The sequence below is a fragment of the Schistocerca piceifrons genome, chromosome 3 (assembly GCF_021461385.2).
Source record: "Schistocerca piceifrons isolate TAMUIC-IGC-003096 chromosome 3, iqSchPice1.1, whole genome shotgun sequence".
Classification (NCBI taxonomy): domain Eukaryota; kingdom Metazoa; phylum Arthropoda; class Insecta; order Orthoptera; family Acrididae; genus Schistocerca; species Schistocerca piceifrons.
Genome location: NC_060140.1, coordinates 161,068,693 through 161,096,340, shown reverse-complemented (window position 1 = coordinate 161,096,340; position 27,648 = coordinate 161,068,693).

Below are 27,648 nucleotides of genomic sequence, written 5' to 3'. Positions count from 1 at the left end.
CAACACATTTTTGTCAGTGCTGTCAACCTTTCTAGGTCATAAGGGGAACACGGCGTTGTTAATATTGTACCTCTTAACTGTTTGATTCCGTAGGACGACTAACAGCATATCTGCTGCAAAATAGTGATGTGGTTCAACTGCATTTTTCTGATACTAACTTCTAGATCTCAATCATTATTGATTTAGTGCAATGACAAGCAAGGGTACTCTGTAGCTAGATTTAGAAGCTATAGTTTCCTTAAATTAAATTTGACATTAACACTCGATATACGTAGTGTGTTTCCTATGTTACTTTTATACGGAACGACCCAATATATAAAATTCTGAAAGCACTATTTACATAATAATGTTATCTACTATTTTGCAATGAGAATACTGTCCAGTAGCTGAAATTATATAATTATCCTTAAGGCTATAACAAACTAATTAATCAAGGACAATCATTTCAGCCTGATTGCTTCATTCTCTATTGCAAGATGTTGGTATTGTGGCATAACTAATAGCTGATGTTGTATGCACAGGTGCTCCAGAAAAGACGACATCTGACGACAGAGCATCTTCAGCAGCCGAGATGACTTCAAGTCTGAGACCGTCGGCTGTGGGCGTCTAACTGTTCGTGCGTCCTCTCAACTCTTCCAGTCGCTGGGAAGACTCATTCCCTCTCATCGTCATGGAGAGACAGAGAACTGTATAATACGGTATGAAGTGACTCTGTGCTGTCATCCTGGACAGCCTGTTGTTCCAAATTTCAGTTGCAAACTTGTGCTCCGGTTTATTGCCGTGGACAGGTAGCTTACAAACCTGTTCGAAGAGCTAATAAGACATTTTTCAGTTTGTGAACATTTTAAAGAAGTGTGTAGATTGGACATTGTGCTACAAATTTCAGTTTTAAACTAATGCTCCGGTTTCACACCGTGGACAGGCATATCTCAGACCTGTTCCAAGAGCCAGGAGGACTCAGTCGCTCTCATCGTTATGAAGAGGCAGCGAACTGCATACTCCGATATAAAGTGAATCTGTATCAACAGTCTGGAATCTATTTTGCTCCAAACTTCAGTTGTAAACTTGTGCTCCGGTTTATTGCCGTGGACAGGTAGCTTCCAAACCTGTTCGGAGAGCTAATAAGACGTTTTTAAGTTTGTGAACATTTTAAAGAAGTGTGTAGATTGGACATTGTGCTACAAATTTCAGTTTTAAACTAATGCTCCGGTTTCACACCGTGGACAGGCATATCTCAGACCTGTTCCCAGAGCCAGGAGGACTCAGTCGCTCTCATCGTTATGAACAGGCAGCGAACTGCATAATCCGATAAAAGTGAATCTGTATCAACAGTCTGGAATCTATTTTGCTCCAAACTTCAGTTGTAAACTAGTGCTCCGGTTTATTGCCGTGGACAGGTAGCTTCCAAACCTGTTCGAAGAGCTAATAAGACATTTTTTATTTTGTGAACCATTTAAAGTTGTGTGTAGATTGGACATTGTGCTACAAATTACAGTTTTAAACTAATGCTCTGGTTTCACACCGTGGACAGGCATATCTCAGACCTGTTCCAAGAGCCAGGAGGACTCAGTCGCTCTCATCGTTATGGAGAAGCAGCGAACTGCATGCTCCGATATAATGTGAATGTGTATCAACAGTCTGGATACTTTTTTGCTCCAAACTTCATTTCAAACTTGTGCTCCGGTTTATTGCCATGGACAGGTAGCTTACAAACCTGTTCGAAGAGCTAATAAGACATTTCTTTATTTTGTGAGCTTTTAAAAGAAGTGTGTAGATTGGACATTGTGCTACAAATTATAGTTTTAAACTAATGCTCCGGTTTCATACCGTGGACAGGAATCTCTCCGACCTGTTCCAAGAGCCAGGAGGACTCAGTCGCTCTCATCGTTATTAAGAGGCAGCGAACTGCATACTCCGATAAAAAGTGAATGTGTATCAACAGTCTGGATACTTTTTTGCTCCAAACTTCAGTTCAAACTTGTGCTCCGGTTTATTGCCGTGGACAGGTAGCTTACAAACCTGTTCGAAGAGCTAATAAGACTTTTCTTTATGTTGTCAACTTTTAAAATAAGTGTGTAGATTGGACATTGTGCTACAAATTACAGTTTTAAACTAATGCTCCGCTTTCATACCGTGGAAAGGAATCTCTCCGACCGGTTCCAAGAGCTGGAAGGACTCTGTCGTTCTCATCTTTATGAAGAGATAATGAACTGCATACTCCGATATAAAGTGAATGTGTATCAACAGTCTGGATACTTTTTTGCTCCAAACTTCAGTTCAAACTTGTGCTCCGGTTTATTGCCGTGGACAGGTAGCTTTCAAACCTGTTCGAAGAGCTAATAAGACATTTTTTAGTTTGTGAACATTTTAAAGATGTGTGTAGATTGGACATTGTGCTACAAATTTCTGTTTTGAACTAATGCTCCGGTATCATACCGTGGACAGTTATCTCTCAAACCTGTTCCAAGGGCTGGGACGATTCAGTCGCTCTCATCTTTATGAGGAGATAACGAACTGCATACTCCGATATAAAGTTAATCTGTAGCAACAGTCTGGATTTTTTTTTTTTTTTTTTTTTTTTTGCTCCACACTTCAGTCTAAAACGAGTGCCCCAGTTTATTACCGTGGACACAAATTTCGTTCTGTTTGATTACAACTTTTTCATTTCTTGGTGTTTACTTAACGTCAAAAATGAAGAAAGAGTAATATTGGAAAACCACGCAGGACAAAATGCCACCATTGGAAGCACCTGTTGTTTGTAAATTTCCATAACATCTTGTTGCATCCCTCATGTGACTTTCATTACATGTCTTTAAAGACAAGTCACTTAATTATTGTATTATTTGTTTGGAATTTGTCCCCGTGCAATAAAAATTAAATTTTTAAAACTTGTTTCGTATTGGTATTCACTTATTTTTATCTCGTTATTATATTGCAGTTTGTGTTATAACTTTAGCTTTCGGAAATAACTTTTAACTTCAACTTACTGAAATAGATGGTGAAACGGGTTCTGGCCTCAGTTGCTGGGAAAAGTGATTGCGTACTGAAATTTCATTGTTAATCCTTTGACTGGCTGTCTTTTGACCATAGCTGTCGTGGATCTATCACATGACCAATACGAACTGCATACAACTAGGATGAAGTGAAACTGAAATACGTTCATAAACCTCTTCACATAATCAATGTAAGAAAAATGCATAACTACTTTTTATACAAATATTCTCCACTTTTGACATTAAAAAATCGGTGCAATCGTATTGCAATTTGGATGATATTGGATTTAGAAAACAGTAGTATGTAAACAATTACTTTCAGTCACACCTTTTAGTTCTTACCGTAGTGTACAACGAATCTGCATCTCAGAAAACGTTTTTTCAGCTTTCCGGCTTGACTGTAACGTGGCTGGCTGCATTCGGTTTGAGCAATTGTTCTGTTACATACAGTCAACTTTGTTTGATGATGTAATTATGACTAAACGAAAGGGTTCCGCGAATATTTCTTAGTGTTTGTAATATCAATAATATTACAAGGAGTTCTGTTAATTTCCATCCTGGCTCAGATTATGTATACTACATTGGTCTTCATACATGCCTTAGCGTTTTAAATACAGAGTGTTTACGAATCAGTACTAATAATGAACAGCTCTTGTGAAGCGTAGGCATTATGAGAACACCAGAACAGCTGTGATTCTGGAAAGAATATTTTTGATATTGGTAAGAACTACTCCAAATATTATTATACTACATAACAATTTCTCTGTTCTCTTTAAATAAAGAGACTGCATAAGAACAACGCTGTTAACTCGGTAATGCAACTTTCCTTGCTTTTTTTGCTGGAAGTGTCATAGTTAATTTTGACTTAAGAAGCAGGTAAGATTCTAACTATATTATGGACAAACTAACTATGTCAGAAAAATTATATAAAAATTTTCAGCATTTTGTGGAACAGTTTTGGAAACTAAAAAAAAAGAAATCAGGTAAAAACACAGATGTACTCGCATGTTAGAGACTTGTTTTTGAAAGTATTATTTTCAGAATATGACGTAAAAAGAAATAGTTAAATCATTGTATGAATGATTGTTAATGCCCTGTTATGATGTATACTTGCATATGGTTATACATTTTTCAGAACAGTGGCGTTCCGAAGCAAGAAATATTGATTAAATAGGAATTTTTTCGGAACGAAATCAAATTTGTAATCAATAATACTGTTAATGAGTTACAGTTTCTCAGCGTTGCACGGAACAACATCTCCCTGGCAGCTGTTAGCCATTTATAATGGAGTCTCATTTGTCAGACAAGTATACAGAACATTGAAAAACCTGATATTTAAAGTGAAATTGGTCACCTGCAACAACAATGAAGAAACACATTGAAGGCCAAAGCCATTTCAGGACACTACTCATATCAGTATTCTGAAAATCCAAGAGGGCCTAGAATTGTCCCAACTACGATAAAGCATGTTTAGTGGTGTATATAGTCCACGTATATAACGTCATTCAGTTGGTACAAATACTCATTGTAATTAATTACTCGTTAGAATCTCTGAGACTGGAGACATACCTTCACATATTCGGAAAAATATCAACCACAGTACAGCATAAGAAGCTAAATGCCAGAACTGATGCACAGTCAGTTTAATAGATCATGTATCCCAGTTCCTAACAAAAATAATACGCCGAAGAATGGACAAGAAAACTAAGGAACTGTTGGATGACAGTAAATTCGGCTTCTGGATAGATAAAAAGCACCAGAGAGGCGGTTATGACGTTATAGGTGTTAAAAAAAACGAGACTTAAGGAAAATCAGAGTAAAACATAAGAAGAGAATGTGAAAATGTAAATTTTTTGCGAGATGTTCGGATATCTGACAAGAATAGGTGTCACCTACTGCGAAATAGCGGTAATACAACAGTACACACGACCCAAAAGGGAACAATAAGAATGGATCACCGAGAGCGAGGTGCTTGCATTAAAAAGTGTGTAAGACACGGATGTAGTTTCAATCCATACATCGATGAAGCAATAACGGAAATAAAATTAAACATCAAGAGGGCGATTTAGAGTTTAGGATGAAGGTTTTCTAGTAATGGGCTACTCTTATGATATTGCTATGCTTTATGAAAGTGCGGAAGAAGTGCTGTACCTGTGTAATTAAATGAAAAGCAGAATTAGGATTGAGGGAAAACCGAAATAAGTGAAAGTTATGACGATTATGAGAACTGAGATTAGCGTTAAACTTAACATTGATGATCGCGGAGAAGGGTATGTGAGGAAATTTCTGCTACCTTGGAAGCGAAGAAAGACTTGCCGGGCGCTGCAGGGAGCACACAAAGACAAAAGAACCTGCACGGGGCGCTTTCCTGGTCATAAGATTTTCCACTATTATCCAAAATTAGCCTTAATTTGAGGTTGAAGCTATTGAGAATCTGCGTTTTGAGCATACATGGCAACCTTGGGCGGTAGGAAGACTGGAGGGAAGATAATCTAGGTGTCTGATTTTTTTTGGGTTTATTGGAGGAAGAGACCAAACATCGCGGTCACCGGTCTCATCGGATTGGGGAAGGACGGGTTAGGAAGTCGGCCGTGCCCTTTCAGAGGACCCATCCCGGCATTTGCCTGGAGCGATTTAGGGATATCACGGAAAACCGAAATCAGGATGTCTGGACACGGGATTGAACCGTCGTCCTCCTGAATGCGAGTGCAGTGTGCTAGCCACTGCGCCACCTCGCTCGGTCGTGGTGTCTGAGTCGTATTGATATAGAAGGATGTTGAAAATTAGATTGACCGATAGGATAAGAAATAAAGAGGACCTCTATAGAACCAGCGAAGAGAACAAGTGCGAAACATTTACAATGAGATGGAAAAAGACGATAGGATACGTATTAAGACATGAAGGAAGAATCATCCATGATACAGTAGGGTAGTCGCTATAAGGCCGAAACTTGTTGTAATACATCCAACAAATAGTTGAAGATATAGGGTTGCAAGTGCTATTCAGGAATGAAGAGGATGGCACAAGATAAAACATCATGGTGGGCTGCAGTAAACCAGTCAGGCGAGTGCTGACGAAAAGATGGAGACCTGTATAAATAAAGGAAAGACGTAACGTAGACCATTACAGATCGTTTTCTCACTATGAGAGATCTGAGGAGCCAACTTGTAATGCAGTAGTAGGTGCAGCAGGGTCGAGCTTTGGTAGCCCAGTCGGTAGATTACTTGCCAGCGAAATCAAAGGTCTTAAGTTCGAGTCCGGTCAGGCACACATTTTCAATCTGCTACGAAATTTCATAAGCACCGATGCTTGCATATTTAAGCCAGTATTACTCCAACAGGAAGCAATTCACTGAATCACTTTCAGTCGAGTGCTAGAAGTTGGCCCACATACACCGAAACCAGTAGCGCATTTCGATAATGATTACTCAGGAGCTGTTTGGGTTTGTAAACATGTCCTCCATTACCCTAATGTACTGTATACGCATAAGAGATAATATTTCAATTAGCTATCATACCAATGCTTTAGTGTGAGTAGCCGAAGTAATACGTATTTGCCTCACATTGCGCTCCGATTTAATAGCTGCGCAAATTAACTGACGACGGAAGAAGGAATGCTGGAGACAGCTTTAAGTGAAGCAGGATTCAACGTTTCTTTCATGGAAGGCCATACATTTTATGGTTTCAGTGTAGCTTAATGCCAACAGATTACCTTTGAGCTGGTTTCTGAATTATACTGTGGAATAAAATGATGATTTACATTGAAGATAGGTCGTATTTAATACACTAGAGATTCTTTAGTACCCGTGTCCCGATAAACGAATTCATGACCGGACCTATTCAGTGGATGAAGTTACATTACGTTGAATGTGGTCTTACAGCCCTCTTCAGAGAATAATGAATACCCTTAAGGGTTTTCATTTACGGAGAATTCTGGACGTTATTCCATTGCGTTGGCCTCTGACTGTCAGCCTCTGTCATTCTCATCACAGTGCAAAGTAAAGCTAGAATTGAGGAAGGATGTATGCCGTATACGTTTCGCAGCAGTTATCACGCTATTTGCCTTGAGCGATTGCTATACGCAAAGAAAACCGTAAAGTAGGGTGCGAGGTACAGAATTTAGCGCCACACTTTCCGAACACGTTTCCATTTGTTTTGAGCCTGTACTACGTCACTCAGTTACGATGTTCTGCGTTTTGCGTTAGAGAGCGTTTTATTTTGCTACTACACGTAGAAATTCAACATAGAAAGTTGAGGTAGCAGCTTAAATATAAATAAAATATTGTTTAAAGAACTTACTGCTCTTAACTTTAACTATGTAGGGAGACAATGACACCACCGTTAGAGCTGCGATAGTTGGAGTTCAGGAGACTACGGCAGCTGTGGTTCAGTGTAAGAAATAATGGGGAGAAAAGGAGAAAATGTGAAGAAATAACAGTTGTTTGAAAATCAAAGGATCTTTCTGTTGACTCATGTGAAACATCGTCTTCTGTCTTTAATCTGCATAGTGATTTTCTTGTACAACATAAATTAAACATTGACAGATATTAAATTGAAAGATACTGCTAAGGATTGTATATAATTTCTCACGCTGTCTTGACTGTGTAGCCTTATGTGAATGTAATGACCGTATTGCCATTCTTTTAACTCAGTGGTTCCCAACAAATGGTACGCGGATCCCCTGGGGTCCGCGAGCTATGCCAGAGGGGTCCACCAGATGCTAATAGAATAAAAAATATATTAAATATATTTTGTATAATTACAGATCTTTTGTATTGTCCGCTCAATATTTTTTCAATAATGAATATGTCAATGTATTTTCTTAGTGCCAAAAATGAAAACGTATAGAAAGGCTCTTAATTTGGGTTTTTTAGGTACTTGGTACTGTGATATGACAAGGTACCAATCATGCTCGATGAGGGGGTCCTCGAGAAAATTTTGTTGGGAACCCCTTTTCTAACTCGTAATAGGTCATCGAGTGGTTCAGTTAATGAATTCATATTACTGAGCATAAACGTACTGCAATACATGTGGGACACCGACTCTTATGCGCCACTTAAGGCAACATTATATAACTTACGTTGTTATTTCGAAGTAATGGGAAGCCGTATAAAACATTTGCTTGAACATTATTTTGGTGCAAATGATGAAACAAAGATTTCTTATAAAAAACATCACATGATAAGAAACGGTTATATGAGACTCATAATACGATCTGTTGAGAAAGTGTCTGGTAGTATTGACCATACAACAAAATATAGATTATTAAATAAAGAATATGTTCATGTGCTTCACAAACAGTCAGTTTGTATATCAAAAGGAACAAGATATTGAAAAAAAACTTTCTATTTCAATTACGGTCGATTAAACATGAGACAAAGCGGTAAAATTTCGCACTGAGGTTTTCTGTAACACGTTTCTGGATGCTTCTTGATGAAGTTATCATAGAAATCTTTTCGGGCCAATTTCTTTTCTCTGTTAAATCTGTGTGAGAGTTTTAAATATATAGAGGAATGGCACCTTCTAAGCCCATGTACTTCAACCACAAGAATCCTGTAGGGACCAGGAACAAAAGAGACAGTAACACCCCTGTGTGGTGCAGTCTGTGCTGCCTTCTCTGTGTTGGCCTCAACCCTACAGCTACCCTGACGTACCACTGCTAGCTTGTCAGCACGATACACCCCCTGCCGCCAAGCATCTACCTAGCTCCGTCGCCTCCAAAGAGCTTTCCACGCCTCGAACTCGCTCCGCTGTTTACCACAAAACAGTTCTCGGTCGCTCTGGCCGCAGACTTGGCGGACACCGGCGGTGCTGGCTGCCTCCCCTTAGCTGTCTTCGTCGCTCTCTCGCCGACAGCGAGACAAATGACTCCCAACTTTTGCTCCACCTGCTGAATGGGACAGGATCTCCACAGTGCCGCGATTATCACGGCACGTCATGTTCACAGTAATCGAATTTAGCAGATTACTGAATCGGCTTATTGTTGTGGCCTTTACTCTTTCAGAAAGTCTTTTAGAGACATTGTTTGTCATTTTGTTGATACTCCTTCACATTCAATGTGATCCACTTTGAGTTTCTTTATACCTCGGAAACAATACTTTTCTGCATTTATTCTTGCTTATTTCTCAGTCTTACCGATCCTGCGAGCCTTATATCTTTACTATTGGCGTGCAGTGATACATCGAGTAACTCCACTGCTAATTTAGAATACTTTAACTTCCGCAACAATCATTTCCGGTGGACTGCTTAATTTCGACCATACGCTGTTACTCTAAGAACCTAACTTAGCTGTTTAACACATTTCAACAATTCTTATTTAGTTCAGCTTTCCCATTGCCACCATTGCCTACACCCCTATACATATTTTGTTTCTCAAAGTAAGCCTATTGAATTTGTAATAGACATTATACGTAAACTTTCTTTGTAAATGAGCATGTTACTTATCAACATCCGTTTTTGAAACTATGGACTTGTACTACGTCGCCACTTTCAGACCAATTCCGCATTCTTTTTGATGTGTAACATCTTCTCCAGCATTGGAAAGTCCTTGGTCTGAACCACGTCGACCTTGATGGTGCAAATGGCTCTGAGCACTATGGGACTCAACTGCTGAGGTCATTAGTCCCCTAGAACTTAGAACTAGTTAAACCTAACTAACCTAAGGACATCACAAACATCCATGCCCGAGGCAGGATTCGAACCTGCGACCGTAGCGGTCTTGCGGTTCCAGACTGCAGCGCCTTTAACCGCACGGCCACTTCGGCCGGCTCGACCTTGATGGATCTAATGGCACCGTATATTCAATTCCCCGATATCTCGGATAATGATTCTGCTAAATTAGAATGTTGTAATTTCATCAATAATTATTTCAGACGGTTGTTTACCTTCGAACATACGCCCTGGTACTTTGAGAAACTAATTTTCCTACTTACTGCTTTTGACTAATTCTTATTTAGCTCAGCTTCCCCATTGCCACCATCATCCTCATCTCTACACTTTTTTTGTTCCTCTGAGTAAACCTACTACTTTGCTAATACACATTATATCTAAACTTCCTTCCAAATCATAGCGAAAATACTTGAAATATTTCTGTTACATATCTGTTGGCGAATTTCATTGATATTGACAAGGACGGGACCAGCTGTTACTCAATAATTTCCCTTTTTAAAACTGCGTACTTTTAGACCTACTTCGTACCCACTTTCCCCCACTTTCAGATCAATTGTCTCCCTTCTTTTTGTAACCTCTAATACCTTCTCCTGTTTCGCAGTGTTCTTGGTGTTAAGCAAGTCGCCATAGACGAATCTACGTACACTGTATGGTACTGATGGTGATTTTTTGTGTTTTACCACAATTATATTCATTATCATCCTCAGACTGCTTAGTCTTCTGTTCCTCAACGTTACTTACGGCGTGGAAATCCTAACTCTTAAGATTTTCAATTTGTTGGTCTCTTGACAGATACAAATCTTCCATTTGCTTGGTCACCAAACCCACGTAATACAGTCTTAGAAAGTTAAAGGCATTTCATGTATGTAGTACCGTAGCTTATCGATACTGCCGGAACCGGTACCTTGCAGATTCCCGCGGACGCTGCGACCGGTGCTTCGAATATTGTCACCAATGAAGAGCCTCCAGATCGCTGACCTATGAAGACCGCCAGGGCAGAACGATAAGCGGCGGGCGTCTGGGCACAGTACTTTCGTGCCGCTTGTTGGTGCCAAGTTGTTAACATTTAGCTCTACCGGCAAACATTCAGTGTACATAGACGCAAGCACGTGTCGGGACTCTGCTAATAGCTAGCCACGGCTGCCACAAGTTGTCAACAGTGTAGCATTTCTTCACTGACAAGTTCAGTAAATTACTTTTATTTAAATTGCACTTGTGCCATTTAGCCTTTTGCTTGCCTGTCCTGATTCCTATTGCGACGGATCCTTCGGCCACCGTCTACCTATTTACACTCCTGGAAATGGAAAAAAGAACACATTGACACCGGTGTGTCGGACCCACCATACTTGCTCCGGACACTGCGAGAGGGCTGTACAAGCAATGATCACACGCACGGCACAGCGGACACGCCGAGAACCGCGGTGTTGGCCGTCGAATGGCGCTAGCTGCGCAGCATTTGTGCACCGCCGCCGTCAGTGTCAGCCAGTTTGCCGTGGCATACGGAGCTCCATCGCAGTCTTTAACACTGGTAGCATGCCGCGACAGCGTGGACGGGAACCGTATGTGCAGTTGACGGACTTTGAGCGAGGGCGTATAGTGGGCATGCGGGAGGCCAGGTGGACGTACCGCCGAATTGTTCAACACGTGGGGCGTGAGGTCTCCACAGTACATCGATGTTGTCGCCAGTGGTCGGCGGAAGGTGCACGTGCCCGTCGACCTGGGACCGGACCGCAGCGACGCACGGATGCACGCCAAGACCGTAGGATCCTACGCAGTGCCGTAGGGGACCGCACCGCCACTTCCCAGCAAATTAGGGACACTGTTGCTCCTGGGGTATCGGCGGGGACCATTCGCAACCGTCTCCATGAAGCTGGGCTACGGTCCCGCACACCGTTAGGCCGTCTTCCGCTCACGCCCCAACATCGTGCAGCCCGCCTCCAGTTGTGTCGCGACAGGCGTGAATGGAGGGACGAATGGAGACGTGTCGTCTTCAGCGATGACAGTCGCTTCTGCCTTGGTGCCAATGATGGTCGTATGCGTGTTTGGCGCCGTGCAGGTGAGCGCCACAATCAGGACTGCATACGACCGAGGCACACAGGGCCAACACCCAGCATCATGGTGTGGGGAGCGATCTCCTACACTGGCCGTACACCACTGGTGATCGTCGAGGGGACACTGAATAGTGCACGGTACATCCAAACCGTCATCGAACCCATCGTTCTACCATGCCTAGACCGGCAAGGGAACTTGCTGTTCCAACAGGACAATGCACGTCCGCATGTATCCCGTGCCACCCAACGTGCTCTAGAAGGTGTAAGTCAACTACCCTGGCCAGCAAGATCTCCGGATCTGTCCCCCATTGAGCATGTTTGGGACTGGATGAAGCGTCGTCTCACGCGGTCTGCACGTCCAGCACGAACGCTGGTCCAACTGAGGCGCCAGGTGGAAATGGCATGGCAAGCCGTTCCACAGGACTACATCCAGCATCTCTACGATCGTCTCCATGGGAGAATAGCAGCCTGCATTGCTGCGAAAGGTGGATATACACTGTACTCATGCCGAAATTGTGCTTGCTCTGTTGCCTGTGTCTATGTGCCTGTGGTTCTGTCAGTGTGATCATGTGATGTATCTGACCCCAGGAATGTGTCAATAAAGTTTCCCCTTCCTGGGACAATGAATTCACGGTGTTCTTATTTCAATTTCCAGGAGTGTATCATTAGCAGTAAGGACGTAACATATGGCTTGTCCTGACATAACATTTACGGACTCGCAGCTTAACAATATGTATCCCGCCACTGCTCTGCTCAGCAGCACTGAAATTCTAATTATAGATATCTTTAGACACTTCACTCTTTTTTCAACGTCGTTCTTCAGGAAGGACATTGATATTAGTGCCTACTGACGGAGCTTCAAAATGGTTCATCAGTCCTCTATGCTTAGACCTACTTAAACAAAACTAACATAAGGACATCACACTCATCCATGCCCGAGGCAGGATTCGAAACTGCGATCGTAGCAGCCGCGCGGTTCCGGACAGAAGCGCCTAGAACCACACGGCCACAGCGGCCCTCCTCCTGGCGGAGCAACTCTGACCATCCACCTTCCCCCCCCAACAAACCGTCCGCAGTCCCTAACTTGTTCGTAATGCTTGTATGGAATGCAACCCATACTACTCACTTCATTTATTGATGGCAGTTAATATCTGTCTTTCTAATGTTCACGTCCTCTTTGTTGCACTTTATCATACAAAAATGTCACTTATGAGAAGCTGTTCGTACACGACTTTATGGTACGGAAACACACACCAGCAACACTGCTATCGGTAGTGTACATCGATTCAGATGTCCGCAGCTCGTGGTATTGCGGTAGCGTTCTCGCTTCCTGTACACTGGGTCCCGGGTTCGATTCCCGGCGGCGTTAGGGATTTTCTCTGCCTCGTGATGACTGGGTGTTGAGTGTTCTTCCTCATCATTTCATCATCATTGACGCACGCAAGTCGCCGAAGTAGCGTCAACTAAAAAGAACTTGCAATACTGCGGCCGAACTTCCCCGCAAGGGGCCTCCCGGCCAACAATTCCATACGATCATTTCATTTCATTTTCATCGATTGAGATACTCTACATGCAAATGTCTCTGCTTCCATCATTGCAGATTTATAGCAAAACATCTCTAAACCTTAGCAGTTCATGTTGCGTGTAGTAATCGCTGTTTCCCCATAATATTGCAATTCTATTAATCGAAACGCATCTATTATTATAGCTCTTGATGCAATTGCATTTCTCACTTTATTACCAAGTTAACTTTTTTGTAGAACAAATCTATGATACTATTCGTATTTATTAAATGGTAACTTACTCCCCACTAACCACAAAGGATTTAATGGAGTGTGCAGCTGATACGTGTCAGACTCTTGATGAAAAATATTATAGCCACTTACTCGTTTCTAACGAAATACGCATCGGGAATGAAAAAAAGAAAAGGAGCGCTGAGCTGTGATAAATAACAGAGGGAACATCCGGAAGTTTAATTCCCTTCACGAGGTTTTCATGACGTCACTTTGCGAACTATATTCATCAGCTGTAAGGTGGAGAGGGATGTGTGTGTCATCTGCTCTTGACAGCCAGCTGCTAATGACGGTGAGAGAGACAGATGACGTCATTAATCACCGCACTCAACCACCATGGGTAGCTCTGAAAGCTATATTCAGAACTGTCGTGCAGTTTATTCTTGCGTTTAGATGTAACTTTTGGGATTCTCCATTAAACTGACTGCAAGAAAGGTGCAGAGTAAACACAGAGACATCCAGCTAACTCTTTAATCAGTTGATACAGTTAACAACATATTATACACACAACCACATCTCTTAAGTTTAAATTCCTGGAAGAGAAGTAACGGTGTCACCATAAGAATCAGTTGTATAATTTTTGAAGAGCTCTTTCCAGATTTCCAGTGCAATATTATTAATATAAGGAATGTAATTTAAAGATAAGGGAGTTTAAATAAATCCTGTATTTCATCATCGTGGTTAAATTTAATTTTATTTTCAAAGAAAACCAGTAACCTGTTAGCTTTGGAGAACACATAGTGTCAAGACAATGAACTACACGTGTTATTCAGCTGTGAAGGTCACCGTTCACCAACTAAGCTCATAGAGACCTCATTTCATATAAAACTTTTCAGTCAGCACTGCCACAAAACCATTTCCTCCACTAAAGGAATCGGGGGAGATAGTAGCAATACGGAATATTTACTTTACTTTATTTTACATGTGGCAAGGGCCTTATCTACCATACGCCTGATCTACGAGCCTATACGAAATACATTCCGCCATATACCGCACAGTAATGTGACATGCATTTGTGGAGATACATTTCAAATGTCACCTTGCGAGAGAAGTGCGCAAAAAATATCTACTGATTGAAAATGAAATGATAACGATCGGGAAAGAGTGGTTTAGGACGTGATTTAGGATGGATGCCCAGACCGAAACTCGTCAGTAAGACTGGTGAATGAGACAATAATGTCGATATGGAAGCTCCACGAATGAATATTTACAACAGAATTGTTGTTTTTAAGTGGAAAGACATAGATGGCTGAAGTACAAATTGGATGACAAAATTGTTATCGAAGTATGATTACTACCGTACTCATCTGCGGACTTCTTGGAGCTGCCAGATTTCTACGAGAGAATATAGCATAGATTTAGAAAAAAGAGGAACTTATGGTCAGCACGTGAGTGCATCATTTTAAATTTTCGACGGAAGATCGTCAGTGGGTTTCAACGTATGCAAAGAGCATGATATCTAAGAGTCCGTTTAATCTTAGCATAAACTGGTTGGCTGATTCATAAATGAAAAGAATTTATTGCTAGTCGTTTTACATAATTTCCTGCGATATGTAGGCAAAATCCACATAAAATTCTATCCTCTCCAAGCCACGTTATGGTGTGAAGCGTTGGGTATCTCGTGTATCAAGGATACTGCCTCCCTTTCGTCATTTCCTCATCCATTTGTGAATGATCCGTGCGATGAACGAATGTTCGTTGCAAAGTGTGTACGTAAATTTTAGTAGGGATTTTTCTCGTTTTGGAGGCCTGGAGCTGCGCTTGTAAGTTTTGAATTAGTTAGACATGCGCGTGCAACCTCGCCAGAGATGCTGCGCTGGTCACATTTTAGTTAGAGGTGGTCTTTGAACTGTTATGGTATGCGCCAGATTCACCTGTTGAACGGGAGAAGAGGAGAGGAGATAAACAGTTGAGCTTTGTTTCTATGTGAACCAGTGTTTCCACTTTGGTGATAAACTTTCCTTTTTAGGGAAATTACGTGGTTCAGGGGGGGGGGGGGGCGGGAGAGGAGGAGCAGAAACAATTCATGGACAAAATATTTCCCTCCGAAGCATGCTAAACGCCGTGCCACATCATACAGGCTAATCCAGGTTTAATTTATTTCTTAATTTAAGCGTTATGAACATATTTAGTTGAAAAGAGAAACGGCGTTGGTAGCTAAAGTGCATAAAAAAACTACATGTACTGTAGTCAACAACGCAGTTCCCAGTTATGCGATGGAATGGTAAAGCAGTCTGGATAGCTGATAATGAGTTCATCAACATAGTTCCGCTCGGTAGTAGTTGCTGTACGGCATCATCGTTCCTTCTTCCACTGCAGCCAGTCTCTGCTGCGTACAGAGATTAATACCACTTATTTCAGTTTTCGTTCGAACTACTGTGTAGTATGAAATGTAAGTTTCCGGTTCTGTACAAGATGCTCCTAAGGCACCAACACTTTGCCTTGAAAGACAGGCGGCTTCTTCCTTCCTCTTCTCGAAACCACTTGAAGTGACTTGTTATTGTGGACGCAGTGGTATAGCCTTGTTTGAATTTTATTTCTCCGTTTTCAAATACTGCTAGCTATAGTTTGACCTTCACTCAATATACCACGTCGTGCCATGTCAGCGCAAGTACGAACTCTGACGGTTAGCTGACATCGGTTTCCGATTGTTGACAAAATTAGTGGTGTGTTAGCAGCGGCCTACACATAAATACAAGGGCTTCACTCGACGTATTAACAATAGCAACTCCCTCTGAGGTCCTCCACAGATATCGGAGCACGCCAAAGTATTTTGTTCTGAAAAGCTCTCGGTAACGTCGGGCCTGATCGCAAAGATTCGAGCACAGACCATCGATGAGTATTTTACAACTTAACATATGCTGATAGCCAATGGAGGGACGCCTGGATGCTTCCCCTCAAGCTACGGTCTGACAACATTAATATTTAATGGAAAGTATTTCAAATAGGGAATTTAACAAATAGGAGTCTGCAGAGTATAATGACACACCCCATTGATACCCAACTGCTCTTCTGTAAGAACGAGTACTGCTGTACACTAGAGGGCAAAGCTTCTGTGAAGATAGCATTGGTGGCGGTCAATTGTATATGACAGTTTCTTTTGTGAATTTGACAGATGCTGTGAACGTGTAATTCGACGTCCGTATTTTACTTCTTTACAAGGTATGCCTGTGCACAGGCTAAATTTTCTAATTACTTCTAAATCTTTAGCAATGGCTCTGCAAAGTTCAGCTACACGGAATGAAATAAGTGCATTTTCATGATAGATAAAACTCAATTTTTAGAAACATTAATATATTAAAAGTCTGGTAAAATTATATGTAATTTAGCAGACATGGAGCCCGCCCCTCCACCTACCCCCCATAATTTACTGCTCATGACACTAGTGGATACAGCATTAGTTACGTTGATCGACAAGAAACACATAAAGTGCCTGCTAGAAACGTTGAAATTCTTTTGTTTTTTACCCCTCGAATTATTCCAAAGCTAGGAGTTTAATTGTAAAATCTGAACTGTCACCACGGTAGAGAATTAAGCTCTACATCTATTCAGAACCAATACTTTTCGTTATTGATTAAGTGATCGTACTGGAAAACTATTTCAGAGAACCTCTACTTTTACAATTTGCGAAATCCCTTGGTGATAGTTTGCCGTACACGTATGGTCCCTATCGTGACTGGTAGATGCGCAGCCCAGACGCCACGCATGAAGGGCGGTAGTGGTGGGGGTTATGGGGGTCGCAGATTAAATTTCGAGTGCTGGAGGGCAAGTGCCACTCCATACTGAATCCTAAACTCAATTTCTTTGTAAATATTAAGTGGAGCCCAACAGCACCCACACTTGAATGGTGACCATTCAAAAAGACGTACTGTTACCTCTGCTTTTGTTATTATCCAAAAGGAATTCCGCCGACGATGCAGCGATTTATTTTTTTCTGGCTTTTTAACCATTTGCACCTCTGAGAGAAGCGGCATGAATGGCGAATTTTCAGTAAAACATAGACATTTCTCGGGTTCCCATGTTAAGATATGCTTCTTTTGCCAAAACATTGCGGAGTTTACACGGCGTCACCTCACTTACATGTCGTGCAGTAGTAGTTGCAAAAGAATTCTGAAACAACGGTTTATTAAGTTTTGTAAGTGCGGAACTGAGAAAAAGTAATGTCACCTGGTTATGAAGCAGCACATACTTGGTACAGTAAAACGTGTATTGTCTTCATTTACGTAGTTCCAAAATCCATATCATGTTTCTTTTCATCAGCTGTCGATGGCCCTTAAAAGCTACATAATTTCATCGAAAAAACCTGTAGTTGCTGGAATAACACGGTAGATAATGAAATTTTACACAATAACCATATGGAAAAATCTCTTTGTGTGCTATCATTTCACATAGTGTCATTTCAGTATCTGAAAATGTTTATGAAATCTGAGGGTGTGTTGGAGATTTCGCTCTTAGCTTTATGCTGGCACAGCACGATCCCAGATGAGTGTGATACATCAGATAAGTTTTCTCGACGTCGGTGAAAGACGGATACCTCTATACCAAGTGTAAACAAACATTCAATATACAGGGTGATTCAAAAAGAATACCAGAACTTTAGGAATTTAAAACTCTGCAACGACAAAAGGCAGAGCTAAGCACTATCTGTCGGCGAATTAAGGGAGCTATAAAGTTTCATTTAGTTGTACATTTGTGTGCTTGAGGCGCTGTTGACTAGGCGTCAGCGTCAGTTGATGCTAAGATGGCGACCGCTCAACAGAAAGCTTTTTGTGTTATTGAGTACGGCAGAAGTGAATCAACGACAGTTGTTCAGCGTGCATTTCGAACGAAGTATGGTGTTAAACCTCTTGATAGGTGGTGTATTAGACGTTGGTATAAACAGTTTACAGAGAATGGGTATTTGTGCAAAGGGAAAAGTTCTCGACGGCCGAGATCGAGTGATGAAAATGTAACACGCATCCAGCAAGCATTTGTTCGCAGCCCAGGAAAATCGACTCGCAGAGCTAGCAGAGAGCTGCAAATTCCACAATCAACCGTGTGGAGAGTCCTAAGAAAAAGGTTAGTTATGGTACCTTAACGTCTGAAATTGGTTCAAGCACTGTCTGCAACTGATAAGATTAAAAGAATCGATTTCTGTGATTTTATCCTTGCTCAAATGGAAACAGATGAATCTTTCGTTTCAAAGATTGTGTTGAGTGATGAAGCAACTTTCCACACTAACGGGAAAGTCAACCGTCACAATGTCTGTACATGGGGCACTGAGAATCCGCGGGAAACAACTCAGTATGAACGTGACTCGCCTAAGGTGAACGTTTTCTGTGCCATTTCAGCCAACAAAGTTTCTGGTCCCTATTTCTTCGAAGGTGCTACTGTAACTGGACTACAGTATCTGGAGATGTTAGAGAATTGGCTGTTCCCTCAGCTCGAACAAGAAGCACAACAATTCATATTTCAGCAGGATGGAGCGCCACCACATTGGCACTTATCTGTCCGTAACTACCTGAACGTCAACTACCCGAGGCGATGGATCGGCCGCCAGGCAGCCCGTGACAGAGCACTTCATCACTGGCCTCCAAGAAGCCCTGATCTTACCCCCTGCGATTTTTTCTTATGGGGCTATGTTAAGGACATGGTGTTTCGGCCACCTCTCCCAGCCACCATTGATGATTTGAAACGAGAAATAACAGCAGCTATCCAAACTGTTACGCCTGATATGATACAGAGAGTGTGGAACAAGTTGGAGTATCGGGTTGATATTGCTCGTGTGTCTGGAGGGTGCCATATTGAACATCTCTGAACTTTTTTTTGAGTGAAAAAAAACCTTTTTAAATACTCTTTGTAATGATGTATAACAAAAGGTTATATTAAGTTTCTTTCATTAAATACACATTTCTAAAGTTGTGGTATTCTTTTTGAATCACCTTGTATTAGCAAAATTTTATATGCAAGAATATATTATGTAATATGCACCAAGCGCAAAATCATAGTGACCTCTATTTTCCATTGCAAACTTTTCCAAATTTAACAAACTGTCTTACTAATACTGAAATATCACAATTGACGAAATGATGGTCATATAATCATGAACGTGACATATGAAGCTACAAGTAAAGCAAAACTCAATTTTTGTAGTGAATAGTTTCTGTAAAATCGTTTCAGAAAAATTACAGCGCGTGCGCCTTGCTTATGTCATCGCTGACCAGCCGAAAGGTGGAAAGCGCTTGTCAGCCTCCTCTTCCAAACAAACGAATGAAATCGCCCGCCGGCCGAAGTGGCCGTGCGGTTAAAGGCGCTGCAGTCTGGAACCGCGAGACCGCTACGGTCGCAGGTTCGAATCCTGCCTCGGGCATGGATGTTTGTGATGTCGTTAGGTTAGTTCGGTTTAACTAGTTCTAACTTCTAGGGGACTAATGACCTCAGCAGTTGAGTCCCATAGTGCTCAGAGCCATTTGAACCATTTTGAAATCGCCCAGCGCTTAGGACGACTACTGGTCACTGTGCATCAACCACCATATCCTGCATGGACTCCACATTTCGTACCAGACAGGTAGTCTCCAGTTCTCCTGTTCCTTTCGCTTCATGTGGCACGATTTAGAAAATTTCATGCCATTTTTCTTCTGTTGTCAACTTCTGACAACCTATAGGACCTAATGGAAATGGCTCTTTAGTAACATTTTTCTCATACTCATTGCATTGTATTGAGACAGCCGTAATTTAACTTCCAGGTTGTGTTACAAATAAATACCGCAATTGTGGACAATGTTTCTATGATGTGCTTCCATAAGCACTAGTTACATCCGTGTTTAATACATCTGCTTATCACAAGAAGCCACGTACGCTCCAGGGATGGTAGCAAGCAAGTAAATACTTCTCCTTATCCGTTGCACCTCTTAAGCGACCGGGCTTCTTGCCCAATACCAAATATACAGTCCGCTGGGCGTTATTGTCACATTTCGAAATTTTAGTGCGTGTTACAAGAGACGAGGTAATAGCATTAAGTGGCAAAAATGTCTTTCAGGTGCAATGTGGCACAGCGTGTGCCCAGTTTTTCGTCCCCTTTATGTGACATACCGTACTTAATCTTTACCAGAAAGTGTGTATATCGGTATTTTAGAAGTTCATATTCATAGAGTAGTTGGAGCCTGTTCCATGCAGCACTAAAAACGATAACCTTTATTGCGCCAGTGTAATATTTACACATAATTTTAAAAAAATTCAAAAGGGTGTAGTCAAAAAGGACTACAATTAACCTCGAAGGAACAGAAAATCTAAGTTTAATGACTGTGTTTTTAATATTTTGGATATATTACGCAGTATTCCGTGGAAATGTTAGTGTTTGTAGTTATTTGACAGTCACAGTCTGTAAACTTCACAGCGAGTACAGCTGCAGCAGATCGTCATGGTATATTTACACTCCGGGAAATGGAAAAAAGAACACATTGACACCGGTGTGTCACACCCACCATATTTGCTCCGGACACTGCGAGAGAGCTGTACAAGCAATGATCACACGCACGGCACAGCGGACACACCAGGAACCGCGGTGTTGGCCGTGGAATGGCGCTAGCTGCGCAGCATTTGTGCACCGCCGCCGTCAGTGTCAGCCAGTGTGCCGTGGCATACGGAGCTCCATCGCAGTCTTTAACACTGGTAGCATGCCGTGACAGCGTGGACGTGAACCGTATGTGCAGTTGACGGACTTTGAGCGAGGGCGTATAGTGGGCATGCGGGAGGCCGGGTGGACGTACCGGCGAATTGCTCAACACGTGGGGCGTGAGGTCTCCACAGTACATCGATGTTGTCGCCAGTGGTCGGCGGAAGGTGCACGTGCCCGTCGACCTGGGACCGGACCGCAGCGACGCACGGATGCACGCCAAGACCGTAGAATGCTACGCAGTGCCGTAGGGGACCGCACCGCCACTTCCCAGCAAATTAGGGACACTGTTGCTCCTGGGGTATCGGCGAGGACCATTCGCAACCGTCTCCATGAAGCTGGGCTACGGTCCCGCACACCGTTAGGCCGTCTTCCGCTCACGCCCCAACATCGTGCAGCCCGCCTCCAGTGGTGTCGCGACAGGCGTGAATGGAGGGACGAAGGGAGACGTGTCGTCTTCCGCGATGACAGTCGCTTCTGCCTTGGTGCCAATGATGGTCGTATGCGTGTTTGGCGCCGTGCAGGTGAGCGCCACAATCAGGACTGCATACGACCGAGGCACACAGGGCCAACACCCGGCATCATGGTGTGGGGAGCGATCTCCTACACTGGCCGTACACCACTGGTGATCGTCGAGGGGACACTGAATAGTGCACGGTACATCCAAACCGTCATCGAACCCATCGTTCTACCATTCCTAGACCGGCAAGGGAACTTGCTGTTCCAACAGGACAATGCACGTCCGCATGTATCCCGTGCCACCCAACGTGCTCTAGAAGGTGTAAGTCAACTACCCTGGCCAGCAAGATCTCCGGATCTGTCCCCCATTGAGCATGTTTGGGACTGGATGAAGCGTCGTCTCACGCGGTCTGCACGTCCAGCACGAACGCTGGTCCAACTGAGGCGCCAGGTGGAAATGGCATGGCAAGCCGTTCCACAGGACTACATCCAGCGTCTCTACGATCGTCTCCATGGGAGAATAGCAGCCTGCATTGCTGCGAAAGGTGGATATACACTGTACTAGTGCCGACATTGTGCATGCTCTGTTGCCTGTGTCTATGTGCTTGTGGGTCTGTCAGTGTGATCATGTGATGTATCTGACCCCAGGAATGTGTCAATAAAGTTTCCCCTTCCTGGGACAATGAATTCACGGTGTTCTTATTTCAATTTCCAGGAGTGTAGTTACTTACCCTGGCCAGTCTTCTTACTTTGCTGCCTATCACTGCGGTGTACAGTACTGTAACTTAGCTGTGTGAAGCAATAAGTAATGCCGCAGCAAGACACTTGATATTTCGGCGGCACTCCTTTACCTCTTGCGACATACAAAATATGGTTCAAAGGGATCTGAGCACTATGGGACATAACATCCGATGTCATCAGTCCCCTAGAACTTTGAACTACTTAAACCTAACTAACAAACATCCATGGCTGAGGCAGGATTAGAACCTGCGACCGTAGCAGTCGCGCGGTTCCGCACTGAAGCGCCTAGAACCGCTCGGCAACAACGGTCGGCTTGCGACATACAGCTGAGTGTTGTGAAGTCATGACGAATTTTGCAGATAACATACAGACATAAAAAATATATACTTCCGCATGTACACTATGTGATCAAAAGTATCCGGATACCCACTAAAAACATACGTTTCTCGTATTAAATGCATTGTGCTGCCACCTACTTCCACGTACTCCATATCAGCGACCGCAGTAGTCATTAGACATTGTGAAAGAGCAGAATGGGGCGCTCCGCGGAACTCACGGACTTTGAACGTGGGCAGGTGATTGGGTGTCACTTGTGTCATGCGTCTGTACACGAGATTTCCACATTCATAAACATTCCTAGATCCACTGTTTCCGGTGTGACAGTGAAGTGGAAACGAGAAGGGACACGTACAGCACAAAAGCGTACAGGCCGATCTCGTCTGTTGTCTGACAGAGACCGCCGACACTTGTAGAGGGTCGTAATGTGAAATAGCAGACATCTATCCAGACCATCACACAGCAGTTTCAAACTGCATCAGGATCTACTGCAAGTACTATCACAGTTTGGCGGTAGGTGAGAAAACTTGTCTTTCATGGTCGAGTGGCTGCTTATAAGCCACACATCTAACCGGTAAGAGCCAAACGACGCCTCGCTTGGTGTAAGGAGCGTAAACATTGGACGATTGAACAGTGTAAAAACATTGTGTGGATTGAAGAATCACGGTACACAATGTGGAAATCGGGTGGAAAGGTGTGGATATGGTTAATATCCGGTGAACGTCATCTGTCAGCTTGTGTAGTGCCAACAACAAAATTCGGAGGCGGTGATGTTATGGTATGTGGAGTGGGCTTTTGCCCATTGTTGTTTTGCGTTGCACTGTCACAGCACAGGCCTATATTCATGTTTTAAGCACCTTACGGCTTTGCACTGCTGAAAACCAATTCAGGGATGGCGATTGCATCTTTCAACCGATCGAGCACCTGTTCGTAACGCACGGCTTGTGGCAGAGTGGTTTCACAACAGTAATATCCCTGTAATGGACTGGCCTGCACAGAGTCCTGACCTGAGCCCTATAGATCACCTTTTTATGATGTTTTGGAACGCCGACTTCGTGCCAGGCCTCACCGACCGACATCGATACCTCTTCTCAGTGGAGCACCTTCCAGTACATGATAGAACCTACGCCTGCCTGAGTGGAAGCTGTCATCAAGGGTAACGGTGGGCCAACACCATACTGAATTCCAGCATCACCTATGGAGGGCGCCACGTGTCCTCATACCTTTGGTCACATGGTGCATGATCTGCCTTAAGCTACAATTAAACACTCAAAAATCCTTCTTTCCAAGGGAAATTGAATGCAGTAAAGTAAATGTTAGATTTGTTCGACACTCTAGAATAACGCAGAACTTTGCTTCTGCTGCAACATCGAAGGTTGTGGTTACAATTTAGTAATCAAATAAAGAGTATCACATAAGAAAAAACTTAACATATTTCAGTATAGTTAAGACGAATTCATTTTCGTTCATTCAACGCTTCATAGTTCATGATGATGTTGGTTGTGGTTTTAGGGGGCCAAACGGCGAGTTCTCGGTGCCATTTCGTAGTAAGAGTAAACATAGCAAACTTTGATAATATATATTTAGTCTTTTTACTCCAATGATACTTTTAAGCTGATTTTTAAATTATCACTGTAGTGTCCAATATGGTAGCAGACGCAGACACCGTTGCCATTGAGCGCTGAAGAAGTCATCGACTTACGTATTTTATTTCCTTCAGTTACACCTCAAAAATGTGCTTTCGGCAATTCCAACTCATGAAGCACGTTGAGAAAGTCATCAAAATGGGAACAGAGTGGCAGTAGTAAAATCTCCCTAAAATAGTTAATACAAAATTTACGAAATAAAAGCTGCAAGCTGAAAGTACTGTTTAAGGAAGCCAAAGAACGTCTTTCCTTTCATAAATCATCTGGTTACAGAATTTTTAACTACAAGCAACAACAGAAAAGTTAAATTTACAGATGAAACGACATTTTTTCCGCAATGACCAGGCAGTTTTTCTTTGATATTATGAAGTTGACCTTCTAATAAAGTAAGATACATAGTAGTTTCCAGGGAATTCATTTTCCATTGAGCAATTACGTTAGAAGCCAAACATTAAAACAAACAAAATGCTTGCAGGTTGCCACAATTTATACGCAGTCTGTGGAGAAACCGCAGTTGTTCCTACACGATCACTTGATCAATCTCCAACGTATTTGTTCGAAATAGACGCCGACTGCATTGCTCTACATATCTAGCTTACTTTAGCGTTTTTGATTAAGTGCCTAGCCTCAAGCGAGTTCAAGACAAAGGAGAGAAATTACAGAAGAGTTATTTTGTAAGATTTGTTTGTTAAATAAACTATTCAAAGTACAATAAAAATAATCGTTATATAAAGAAAAATATATAAATGATGAACAATCTTTTTTTTAATTGCCAATAATTAAACAATTTTATTTTTTCCCCACTTTGGTTTTGTCATGTGAGACACAGAAGGCTGTAACACGGAAGAGGAATAAAATCACAAAATCTCAAAAACTGACTGCTCTTTCAGGACATCGTCAACAAGCAGATATATGCTGGCAAATGTAAGGAAAAAAGTCCCAAAATGGATGGGTTCCCCTTCCACAGTATAAGGGGCGGCTTATACGATCACAGTAACAAACAAAATGTAAAGTGTTTAATGTGCTTCTTAAACCCGGAAAATCCGCTCATGCATGGAACTGGAAACGGCCATAAAATGAAACTGCAGAATTAAATTAAGGCGAATCATTGGCCAATATTATGACCAGCTTTACAAGTGTAAATAGAAAGAAAAATGACGTCGAAGCTGCTGTTTGTACATTTGTAGTGAAAAACGATTTACCGTTGACAACTGTTGAAAAACTTGTACCTTTTATAAAAGATATTTCTGATAGGGATACATATCTCTGATTCCCTAATCTAAACCAAAAGGACCTAAAATTATTAGGAAGGGTTTAAGAGTCATTTTTCGTTCCTCTTAGGGTAAGATTTAGAAATGCACCACTTTTTCATTTTCTTTGACGAGGCCAAAGATATTTCTTGTGAGAAACAACTTGCTGTATTGAGCTGCTATTTTAGGTACCACAGTTTCTGATACTGCACAGATGTTTTTGACATTGTCGCATGCCCTGACGGCACTTCCCATAGCAATTATGAAATATTAATTTCTGTCCTTAAGGACAACCAAATTAGAATGCCATACTTAATTGGTTTCTGTTCAGATACAACGAATAGCATGATTGGAAAAAAATAATTAAGTTTCGAAACTTATTAAAAGAAATCCTCCGCGATACAATTGGTTAGGTGTGTTTGACACTTGATTCATTTGCGCTCCAGTTATACATTCAATAAAAGCCTCATTCCCTGGGAGACTTATGTCGGACTATTTACAAACATTTTTTAAGGATTATGAGAAAATAAAACGCCTACAGATGCCCTTACGAATTTATTTATTTTGTAGCTACCAGTTTTGGCACTTCAATGGGCCATCTTCAGGCTATAGCTGATACTGAAGGGGTTGACATGATCTCTATACGTACTGCATTACTGGCCAACATAACTGATTACGTAGACTATCTGTAAAATTTCGTGTCAGCACTCCAAAGATCTGACAATTTTGGCAGTTAATGGTTGGAGTGCTGACACCAGAGTTTTCAGATAACCTGTGTAGCCAGTTGTTTTAGCCACTAACGCAGTATGTGTAGGGATCATGTCAACTCCTTCAGCATCAACTGCAGCCTGAAGATGGCGCGTTGAAGTACCGAAACTGGTAGCTTCGAAATAAGTAAAATCATAAGGACGGCTGTAGGCCTTTCATTTTCTCACAATAGTAGATTGTCGTCGTCACCAAGACCTCCTGTCAAAATGGTGGACATCCAAATAGAGTTTTCAAGAAATCCCAAAAATGTCGAGTCTCACAAAGAATGTCCACACTTCCAGGACCTTAAAATACACAAATTCTTTACATCTGGCCAGACACGTTGGCTATCTCTTCAAAATTGAGTCGAAACATTTCAAAGATGTGGGATGGCTTGTTAACATATTGGAGTGCTCTTGTTTTGGAAGATCCAACTCTTGCTATTCAAAACGTATATAATGCCTTAAAATACCCATGCCAGAAATGTCTCATGTACTCTCTCGGGTATATTTGGGACCTTGTAAGTGACTTCAATAAATTTTTCCAGTCGGAGTGCTGAAAGAAATGATATTGCGCAGACATGGGTTAGCCACAGCCTGGGAGATGTTCTGCAGAGTTCGCAGGAGAGCTTCTGTAAAGTTAGGAAGGTAGGAGACGAGGTACTGGCAGAAGTAAAGCTGTGAGTACGGGGCGTGAGTCGTGCTAGGGTAGCTCAGTTGGTAGAGCACTTGCCCGTGAAAGGCAAAGGTCTCGAGGTCTCGAGTTCGAGTCTCGGCCGGGGACACAGTTTTAATCTCCCAGGAAGTTCGAATCATGTTGTTTATGCATAAGTGAAAATCTATTCAGGTTTCTGTTGAGATGTCTGAGGTTTGATACAATCAGTGATAGAGGTGTTCGCAGAGAGATTGACAAGTTGGCTGCTATCAGAACTATCAGAGAGGTACTTGAACTCTTTACCAACAACTGCCAATTATAGTTTTCACCTAGTGAATATCTTACTGTTGACGAACGGCTTTTGGCATTTAGAGGAAACTGCCCGTTCAGGCAATATATTCCTAGCAAACCAGAAAAGTATGGGTTAAAAGTGTTTGCTTTGGTTGATGCCAAACTGCTCACATTTTGAATTTAGAACCGTACATTGGTAATCAATGAGAGGGGCCATGTAATGCCAGTAATTCAGCTTAAGATATTGTTCTTCGAGTGGTCAAACTGTTTCAAACATTAGAATATATTATGCTGTGTACAAAAATTAAATGTATTATATTTAGATGTAATAATAAATCATAAAACCAGTCATAAAGACCATTCAA